This window comes from Phalacrocorax carbo, chromosome 5 (genome assembly GCF_963921805.1).
Source record: "Phalacrocorax carbo chromosome 5, bPhaCar2.1, whole genome shotgun sequence".
Classification (NCBI taxonomy): Eukaryota; Metazoa; Chordata; class Aves; order Suliformes; family Phalacrocoracidae; genus Phalacrocorax; species Phalacrocorax carbo.
Genome location: NC_087517.1, coordinates 43,520,638 through 43,529,943, shown reverse-complemented (window position 1 = coordinate 43,529,943; position 9,306 = coordinate 43,520,638). Strand labels below are relative to the sequence as shown.

Below are 9,306 nucleotides of genomic sequence, written 5' to 3'. Positions count from 1 at the left end.
GCAAACACGTGGGTGAGAGTTGCCAGCTGTGTTGCACCGAGCCTCTCCCAAACCTCCCGCATGGGAAGTAAGCGCTGCCTGTTGTGCGTCTGTCTAATCTACCATCACTAATTCTTGCATTCGGTGACATCGCATTGCAGCGCTGTCTATTCTGTACTTGATATTACTGAAATAGAGAGTTTAATTTGAGACACAATTCATTTGATGAAAACATTTTTTAAGTGTAAATATGAAGGAGAGAGCAAACTTTACATTGTGGCCTTTACTTTGAACTCCACTCACTTCCCGCCCCCCACCCAAGTAGGGGACAGGGACTTGAGTGTGTCCAAGACAACAGCAAAAACTTGTTTCTTACGGGCTGGCTTTTAATGCTTCAGAATGTAAGCTTTTCAGTCCCTGACTGATGAAGACTTGATGAAGTGCTGGGTCTGCAGACAAGCTGGAAAAATAGTTTCTGCAGCCAAATACAGGCTTCTTCAGCCTCAACAGGCACTCCCTTAAGTGGAGAACACCTTGCTCTCCTTTACAGCTCACATTAAGCCAGACAGGACTGCTCTGTACAGAAGACATATTTCGTAGCACAGCAAAAAAAGAGAAGTCTCTCTCTCTGCAAGAGTATTGTACGAAGATACAAGGAGTCCCAGCCAAAGCAAAATTCACCAGTAGAAAAAAAAAAGGTATGTCAGAGGAAAACGCAGGAGGGGGGCGATGTAAATTTAACATTCTCTGTTCCGTTACAGCTGTGTCTTAAGTCTAGTTGGTTTGTTGGGGTTTTCTTTTTGATGGCAGAAAGGAGTAAATAAGTATGCTGTAGGAAGGATGCAGAACAGATGGGAGTGGGAGATAAAGCAAAGAAGGGTGGCTGGCGGTAGAGAAATATCGAGAGAGAGCAATGACTGATTAGGAGGAAAAACAGACCAGAGAAAGCAATCACCAGGTAGAAACTTGTGTCTAGGCTTGACCCCTCTCTAAAGATGCAAGTGGCACTGGCACTTGGAGTAGGTCTTCAGTGGCTGGGCTCTAGGGAAAGCTCCTGCTGGCTTTCTGTCTAGCTTGAGACTCTTTTTTGGGTTTGGGTTTGCTTTGGGCTTTTTTTGGCCAAGGAGGTGGTGGGAGAGGCAAGATTAGAGTGAAAAGCTGAGGCACCCTATTTTATTTTCACCAGATCCATGTGACTAGAGAGGGAAATTAGCTGGAGTGTTGTGATGGCTGTTTCCTGCTTAAGAACTTAAAAAAATTGAACCATTCCTGACAAACAAGGAGTTCAGCTAAAGATGAGGTGGAGGTAGGCGGGAAGTTCTGTAATTGCATTTTATTTAAGTCTTTATGAATTAGCTATGCCAATTTTTTTTAACTTGTTATTTTTTACTTCAAATGGCTTCTGAGTAAACTTTTCAGCTGCGATTACAGCTATGCTATATACAGTTGGTTCTAATATATAGGAAGAATACTATTTCTTGTTAATCTCCAAGCTCTAATTTACATGAACAATTACAAGGTTTAATCTTCTGTCATTATGCACAGGTTAGCCTAGACTGGATATTAATAGATGCACATATTCACACCCACAATCACTAGTACTGCATCAATCAAATTTTGAAGATAGATCTTATACTCCATGGCAACTTTTAAGGCACAATTTTCTTCTCTTGTTTCCTCTTTTTAAACTAGTTCAGCAATGCAGAAAGCATTGGAGGCAACTGATGGGGCCAGGCAGCAGCCTCTGTGGCTTATAGCCAAGAGAACAGGTCCACAGTACAACATCCAGCCTTCAGTGTTGAGCGTATGGGGACAGGGAATGTGGGAGGGGAACACAGGTAGGGGACCTCTGGGCTCCCTTACACTTAGAAGCTGCAATGACCACTTAAGGAAAATGTTGTTTGTAACTCAGGTTGGTGACCAAACCATATCCCAGCTGTACCAGGAACAGGGAGCCGCAGGAGAGGGCAGCCAGGTGGCTGGCTGCCCACAGGCTGGTCCTATGCTGACCACCCATCATTAGATCCACTAAAGAACTTGTAGCATTTGCATATATTACCTTGTCAGCTACACGGTCGGCATTAGTAAACTTCTAGTCCTAAAGCACTTACACCTATGCACCTTTTGACACTTTAAATAAGCCTCTTAATTATTTTTTACACACATACGTGTGAGAACACAAACTAGCCCTGAATAAAGATAGCACAACAACTATGTGAGGAAACCTAAAACCTCACCAACCAAAGAACAACAAACAAGCAAGCCCGCACACCAATATAAGCTAAAAATGAAACAAAAAGGGCTTCAGCTTTATGCAGAAGTGGTGCTCTTCGTGCCAGTGGTGTTCTTAGGTGCATATTACACGGAGAATGTTCCAAAACTTAAGGCCTTCTCCAAGGCAGGCCATGCTGCCTGTATGCTCGAGCTCAGAAGAATCAAAATGTAACATTTGTTGTAAGTTGACAGTAATAAATTAATCTCTCAAAAATAAAGTAAGACTGGAAAGCTTAAGTTAATGGGATGCTATTGCTGATGGAACTGTCAGTAATTCTGACCTCTGCTGAGACCTGAGCATGTCGTTCACAGCATGGGAAAAAAAGTAACTGTAGGGGTCAGATCAATATGGCAAGGATTTTTAGATGGGTGGCTCTTTCAAATGGAAGTGTAGTCGCTAAACATCTCAGAAGAAAAAAAAAAAAAGGAACAGTGTTTATATCCTACCATGTATATGTAAATTCTGAGGGAGGGACAAAGTTGTTAGCAATTCTCATCAGGTCCCAGAAGTTACGTAAATCCAGATGGCTGAACTAGAGGAGTTCGTTTCTCTTTAAGGAAAATCTGGAAGTTTAAAAACAACTTAGCAAGAGCCAATGAATCAAAACCACCACAAGTGTGCTGGGATGGCTGCCTACGAATAGGAACGTTATGTTTCATATTATCTTGGTCAAGGATGTTAAGAAACTCCTTGAAAGCTAAGTGAGAAGTCCCCCTGCATTTAATGGGCTATAAGTATGGCACAGTGACTGCGCTCTAGAACCCCAACTGCTACCATGAGGTGTTCAAGCAGACCACTGTGCCCACAAGGCTGGTACCATTAACTCCTTCAACTCTGTGCAGGCTGAGGGCTCCACCTAGGTGAAGTAAAAGGATGCTCTGCAAGCTGTACTTGGATGGGAGAGGAGAGGGTTGAGTGCTGTGCAGATGGCCTTCACCTCAGAACAAATGGAACTGAACAGGAAAGGGGTCATCATCTTTCTAGGACTACCATGGTGGCCTCCCTTCAAAAAATGGTTAACGACCATCACAAAGAAAGGGAGTAATAATACTTGATGTTGTGGCATTTGTGACTTTGACTTTCCTTGGCCATTGGCAATCCCTTTAGTAAAGCCTACTGGATATCTAATGTACCTCAGGCAGGATGTTCCCATCAGAGGATGCCTCAGAGGTATCCGTGTGCTGAGCTTTCTTGCACCAGCTAACACAGATGCTGAGATATTTTGCTTCTTATGATATGGAATGTTTGCAGCGTGACTTCTCAGTTTCAGGCTTTGTGCTATTCAAAGGTAAAAATGACAAAATGCAAGTGAAAGGAGAGTTGCGCCAGCCCCGGGCTTGGCCAATCGAGAAACTGCAGCTAGAGAACACTTGACAGTTCAATAGGGTAATTCTTTACAAAATAGGAAAATCAATTAAATGTTGAATGGTTGTTAGGAAAACATGGGTAGAGGTAAGTATGCTGAACAATTTTTTATTTTTTTTTTACTCTTGGTAATTCAGGCAAAGGTTTGTAAAGATTTTGAACTGTACTCTCCCCTTTTCATTTTTGATATCTTGATTCAGCTGTTTGCTATTAAAAGCAGTGTACTCAGCAGCAGCCATTTTTTATAGACAATACTTGATGGAGAAAAGAAAAACACACTTCAGGAGTGGGAGTTTGGATGTAGAAAACTGAGAAAAAGTTTCATATTCTATTAAAATGCTATATATCAACTATGGCTTGCATTTTCTATGGTATTTCTAGTTAATCCATCTCCATTAGTATCTTGAGAATCAAAAATCCATGGTTTCAGATACCTCAAACTACTAAGAAGACAAAAGAATGCATAACGTTTCTTGTTACAGGTGGAAGATTTAACTAAAGGAATGCATCACCACAGTTGTTTCTCTATTAGATCGGTCCTCCACATTGTGTTTCTTGTAGCCCATCTAGATTTGAGTCTTTCTGTTACTTTTCCACCTCTTAGTAGATACAGATGAAACCATGGAGGAAACTATAGGCAGCAGTGGGTCAAGGAGAGATGGGGGAAAAAAGGAGTTGGCTGCACTCGCATGAGCTTCTAGAAGCAGCTGCCCAGCATGGTGTGGAGGTCTCCTTGCTTCATGCCAGTCCTTGGACACATGGAGTTTGTTCTTGGCCATGTGGTGCTGGGGTGAGGACAAAGTTATAGAATCATAGAGTCATTAAGGTTGGAAAATACCTCTAGGATCATCAAGTCCACCCTCCAATCCAACCCCACCATGCCTCCAAGTGCCACGTCTACACATTTTCTGAACACCTCCAGGGATGGCGTCTCCACCACCTCTCTGGGCAGCCTGTTCCAATGCCTGACCACTCTTTCAGTAAAGACATTTTTCCTAATATCCAGTCTAAGCCTCCCCTGGCACAGCTTGAGGCCATTTCCTCTTGTCCCATCACTTCTTACTTGGGAGAAGAGACCAACACCCACCTCACTACAACCTCCTCTGAGGTAGTTGTAGAGAGCGATAAGGTCTCCCCTCAGCCTCCTCTTCTCCAGGCTAAACAACCCCAGCTCCCTCAGCTGCTCCTCATCAGACTTGTTCTTCAGTCCCTTCACCAGCTTCGCGGGCCTTCCCTGGAGAGTCACCAGGCAGGAGGGACGGCGCTAACAGACGCTCCCTCACGGGCCCAGCTCCCCTCCAGCTGTTTGCACAGCCGCCCGGCCGCCCGTTGGTGCTTAGGCGAGGTGGGGATGCTGCTGCCAGGCTGGCGATGGAGGGGACCGGGCCCGCCTGGGCCTCCGAGGCTGAGGGGTCCTGCGTCTCTGGGGGGACAGCCGGGCTCGGAGTCCCACACCCTGCAGCGGGGCTGGCTCCCGGCGGGACTGTGGGGCCACCGCGACATGGCGGACACCCTCCCGGCCCCCCGCGGTCGCCTAGGCGACGGGCCGCGCGCCACTGGGCGGGGCAAGGGGGCCAGGGCGTGGCCTGATTGGTTCCCTTCCCCCCGCATGGATGGGGACGGGGGGGGGGGAAGAAGGAGCTGAGGCTATAAATAAACCTCGCTTCCTGATTGGCCGGGGGGAAAAATGGTCGCACCACGTGACTCTCCATCTAAAAATTCCAAGATGGCGGATCCCGTCACGGGCTGAGTCTGCTGGTGGCGCGCGCGCCGCCGGTGTCCCGCGCCGGGGGCTATCGCCGTATCCGTTACCCCCGCCTCGCCCGCCGCAACACAGGTCAGTATGCGGTGTCATCTCCCCGCCGGGCCCCCCCGCCTGCCGCCGCTACGCCTGGCGGGCGGCGGCGTTGCCCCTTTAAGGCCGCGTTACTTTTCTGCCCTCCGGCTTTTAATCGCGTTGGAGCCGCTCCCAGCCGCCGGGTTCTTAAAGGGATGGGCGGCGCGCGGCTGCTTTGCGCTGTGCACCGACCGTGGAGCGTGGAGGGTTCCGGGGCGGGGGGGGGGGGCGGGGGGTGTTGGTGGAAATAGATGGGCAGCTCCCGGCGCCAATCGCATTCGCCCGTGCAGTAGTGGCGGGTGGATTTGATCCACTCGGCGGCTCCTGCCGCGCGTTGATTGGGCGGCGGGGGTGGCGGGGCGGGGCCTCCCAGCCGTGGCTCCATATGGGACGGTGGGCGGGCTGGGCGCGGGGTGGGGGGGCGTGACGGGCAGCACTCCCGCCCATTCAGCGCGCCGGGCCACCCCGCCGCTCGCGTTTTTGTGAATGAGGCGGGTGGGGCCGGCGCTGCCTCAAGCCCCGCCCCCTCCCTTGGTTCCGCCCCTCCCCTCCCGGGCGGTCGCAGCAGCTCCTCCTCTCCCCCCCCCGCTCCCCCGCCTCCCCCCCCCCTCCCCCCCCCCCCCCCCCGGCGAGCAGCGCCGCCGCCGCCTCGGTGCTGCGCGGGGCTCGGTGGGGAGCGATGCGGGAAGCGGTGAGTGCGGCGGGCCCGGGAAGTCGGCCCGGGAGCGGCGGCGGGAGCGGGGGTGCCGCCCGGCGCGGTGCGGCGCGGCGGTGCGGGCGGTGGCGGCCCTGCGGCGGGGGGCGACGCCCGCAGCGGGGCCCTGCAGCGCCGAGCGGGCCGCGGCCCCCGGCGTCTGGTCGTCTTTCCCCCTCCCCGCCCCGCTTCCCGCCCCGGGGATAACGCGGGACTTGTGGAAAGTTTGTGTCGGGGCCGGCTCCGCCCGCGGCCCCGCCGGGACGCGCCTCAGGCCGGCCGGGGCTGCCGGCTGGGCTCCGGGCTGGGCCGGGAGGTGCCCCCAGGGCACCAGCCCCCACGAGAGAATCACTAAAAATAGCATTTTTTTTGTAACTAGGAGGAGAAAACAAGGGGTATTCTCCTCGGCATCACCGTGCTTTTGGAAGTCCTGAGGTAATGTTGGGCTGCAAGGGGGAAATGACAGGTCCGAGCCGAGGTAGGGCTCCCTCCCCGGTCGCCGGCTGCGCCTTCGCCCCCCAAAACACGGGATTTTGGGAAGCTGGTGGTGAATAAAGTGCGTGCGCCAGTCCGAAATGTGAAGTGTCAGTTTGTGCAGCCATAAATGAACAAGATAAAAACAAATAAACAAACAAACAAAAAACCCCCAAGGCGTTCAGAGGAGCGCGAAGGGAGGTGTTGCTGAGCAGTTGTGTGTGGGTTTTGCTGCAGGAATTTATCAGGAAAGATGCTGTGCCATCCCTCGGCTCCTTAAATGTTATCTTTCGAGTGTTTGTGGCGTGGCGGATGCGGCGTGACATCTTAAGCAAGCAAATGTATTTACATAACAATTATTTGACATTATAGCTCGGGTGTCGCGTACCATTTAAAGGGAAGTAAACCTGCCCTTTATTCAAAACACTTGCGTAATTGTTTTGTGCTCACATTTTGTGATAGTGGAAGGGTTTTTTTTTCTTTGTGGTTGTTGTTTGCTTGTGAATAGCCTGCTTCAGGAGATTTGCATAAATTAGGCTTGTCACTGCAGACGCTCTGTTTTCTGGCCATAAGAGCGGATTTCATGTTACAGGCTTGCTTGATATTCCAGACTGGATTACAGGTCTAAAAATGTTACTAAGAAGTGGGATCTGTGTTGGGAAGGTGTGGGTGGATTTGAGATGTGAAGATCGCTTGTAAATCTGGGATGGGGCATGCAGCTCAGGGTGGTGGAGCAGGGTAGAGGTGCTCTTGGTGTTCTTCATTTCTTCTGAACAGGGCAGCTTTATTTCGTGCTTGTTTCCAGCAGCTGTGCCCTGTTGCCTTCATAATGCTAATTTGAGATGGAGCAAGTATTATTTTGGCCCTCCACGCTACAGTGAATTTCACCATCGAGTGAATAATCTCCTTGCCAATGCATTTTGATTTAGTGGTGTTATGTACTGTCAATAAATGGGACTTGTGCTGTATTTGCTGCCGTCAAAGTGCTTTTTGTTGTTGCCAAAAGCTACCTGGAGTTCATTATCTGAATTGGACTTTTTAAAATGTCAACGTTTTTAAAAGCTAAGGAGCTCTGAAGTTTATATAATAATCTGGTTCTTGGCAAGGTTTCTTTATTTTTTTTCATAATGCGGTCTGTCACGGCACTGAGTTTTAATTGTTTCTGATGTTTCTGCCACCGCCGTATGGAGTTTTAAACCTAAAAGCTGCCGTTGTTGCTCTGCAGCCTCTCCGAAAGAGTTAAGAGGGCATTGAATTAAGAAAGCTCAGCTGCTTGTATACAAATATACAGCAATTACAAGGCAACAAAGTTATTGCAGAATCCTACTGTAACCATGGCAACATGTTCACTCAATTACATTTGGAAATGTAAAATGCCACCCAGTTAGAAAGAGTAAGTTTTAGCAACTGCAGATTTTCTGTATAAAACAAAATGTGTAAGACTGCTTTCCAGGATATTATGTACTTTTCTTTGTGTTTGGATAGCGTGTTTTAGCATGCGCATCTGACAGATTTCCATTGCTGATATTAAGGTGTGCCCTTGGTTGTCTGAACCTGGGGCGGGGGGGGATCCAAAAATCTTTCAATCTTTAAAGTTCAGCTTTGCCATCCTCTAATTTCTTTGGGTTAGTTTGAGACTTGGCTTTGGAAAATGGATAGATTAGAAAATGCATGAAATGCATTTTGAAAATTACCTCAGAATACTAGAGGAATTTGTCATTTACTTAACGGGATGGAGGCATGAAAGAAAAGCATACGTATGGCGTGAAAGCTTTTATTGCTTTGGGAGGAAATGATTGTTGAGCTGTCTGTGTTTTGCAGTGTGATCTCCAACAGACTATCCTAAAGCAAAAGAAAACTGGCAGGTGTGAGCTACTGAACTTGTGGTCAGCATCAAGAGAAAGGGATGAAGAAGTTCTTGAAGTCCAGGGACTGTCTGTATCAGCCCTGGGTTAGGAGATAGCAGGTTCAGGATGCCAAGGTCCTGATGCAGGCAAACTCCTTAGTGGAAGTTAATTTTCCTTTTGATGGTAACTTTCTAGCAAAAAGAATAAAACAGAAAAAGTAGTTTCTTGCATATGTTAAACTTTGTGTTGGTCTAGAAGTAACTTTCTGCTTTGTTGTGCTCCTTTTTTGCCAGCAGGGTCCCATTAATGCAGAAAAGGGAGGAACAACAATGCATTTAAAATGAGGTGTTTGTTTTTTTTTTTAAACTAGGGGTGGTGTGCTTACAGACCAATGAACTTCTGAAGAAGTTACTTAGTAATGGGAGCTGGTAAGAGATATTTAGAGATATTTAGGTGGGTGCAGATTGCAATGGGTTGTCTTGAAGAAATGCATTTTGTCCAGATCTTCAAGGGCTTGAACTTCAGGCTGCCTCCTGAACCCTTGGATTATCTGGATTGGAAAAGGTTTGCAGGTCCTGTGGACCTGCGTTAGATTATGGATGGTTTTGGACGAAAGCTCTGTCCAACCTGCCAAGTCTTTCTGCTTTCCCTTTGAGCAGGTAGCTTACCTGCTGTGGGGCTTGCACATCCCTCAAAAGCAGCAGCTTGAGCAAGTGTCACTTTCTGCTCCTGTGGTGAGTGCTTTTTCTTCTCTGACTTCTACCATGGGCAGAGGCGGAAGCACAGGAGCTGACTGTTTATACACTGCTGAAAACGTGGAGTTGATCTGTCTTCA

At 48.6% G+C, this 9,306-nt stretch overlaps 1 protein-coding gene and 1 long non-coding RNA gene across 3 annotated transcripts in view; one reads left to right on the top strand and one right to left on the bottom strand.

Annotated features, from left to right (window-relative positions):
* Positions 1 to 3,711: 3,711 nt before the first annotated feature.
* Positions 3,712 to 5,356, bottom strand: LOC135313425 (uncharacterized). The gene is made up of 2 exons (XR_010373079.1): positions 4,707 to 5,356; positions 3,712 to 4,404 (listed from the first exon to the last, which is right to left on the bottom strand). It is a non-coding gene; the product is annotated as an uncharacterized LOC135313425 (long non-coding RNA).
* Positions 5,328 to 9,306, top strand: part of HDAC4 (histone deacetylase 4) — a 266,018-nt gene continuing 262,039 nt past the window's right edge. Inside the window, exon 1 of one of the 2 annotated variants that reach the window (XM_064452203.1) lies at positions 5,328 to 5,456. The gene's annotated coding sequence lies outside the window, so the exon portion shown is untranslated. Of the gene's footprint in view, positions 5,457 to 6,081; positions 6,148 to 9,306 lie in introns of those variants that run through there. The other variant, XM_064452202.1, reaches the window with a different exon arrangement.